The sequence below is a fragment of the Pyxicephalus adspersus genome, chromosome 9, assembly GCF_032062135.1.
Source record: "Pyxicephalus adspersus chromosome 9, UCB_Pads_2.0, whole genome shotgun sequence".
NCBI lineage: Eukaryota > Metazoa > Chordata > Amphibia > Anura > Pyxicephalidae > Pyxicephalus > Pyxicephalus adspersus.
In genome coordinates, this window is record NC_092866.1 from 65,334,708 (window position 1) to 65,335,505 (window position 798).

General features: G+C 54.1%; 1 protein-coding gene across 1 annotated transcript in view; it reads left to right on the top strand.

Moving 5' to 3' along the window:
- Positions 1 to 275: 275 nt before the first annotated feature.
- TRIM66 (tripartite motif containing 66) overlaps positions 276 to 798 on the top strand; it is a gene marked incomplete in the record, with an annotated part of 20,361 nt that continues 19,838 nt past the window's right edge. The window contains 1 exon segment of the mRNA XM_072421578.1: positions 276 to 467.

A 798-nucleotide genomic window follows, 5' to 3' on the forward strand; every position in this document is an offset into this window, starting at 1 on the left:
GGGGGTGAATGTTGGGCATTAGGAAGGGGGTGAATGTTGGGCACAAAGGAGGGGGTGAATGTTGGGCAATAAGGAGGAGGTGAATATTGGGCAATAAGAGGGGGTGAATGTTGGGCAATAAGAGGGAGTGAATGTTGGGCACAAAGAAGGGGGGTGAATGTTGGGCAATAAGGAGGGGGTGAATGTTGGGCAATAAGGAGGGGGTGAATGTTGGGCAATAAGCAGGGTGTGAATGTTGGGCACCGATCTCCCCCCCCCAGGTAGCAGGGTATGGCGGTGTCACCTGTAGGTGGGGTCAGGTGATTCCGGTGCCGATCCTTTGTTGTGGTGCTGGGGATTCCCGGGGGGCCCCGAATGACATTCGCAGCTTGCATCATACAGCTCCGGATATAACTGGCTCCTCACTGGGGCCCCCAGACACCTCCAGCACAGAGCTGCGGATCGCTCGGCTCCTCACCTGGCTCCAGGTAACTCTCTGTCTGTAGATCGGCCCCGCTGTATCGGGGATTCACCCCGACATTCCCCCAAACTTACACCCCGGGTCACTTTTATATCTATGTGATTGCAAGCTCCTCGGGCCAGGACTCTCGGCATTTAGCTGCATGTTGTGTGATTTCTCCTCATATTGTACATCGCTCCGGACTATGTTGGCGTTATATAACTTGTATTTTATCTTCCTATGGTTTTACGGATTTATTGGGAGTGCCCGGGGTGCTGCAGGATGGGGGGAGGGGGGAGCTGCATGGAGGATGTTTTGTTACAGCTGACACCCCAAATGTCTCTACAGACCCGATGCTT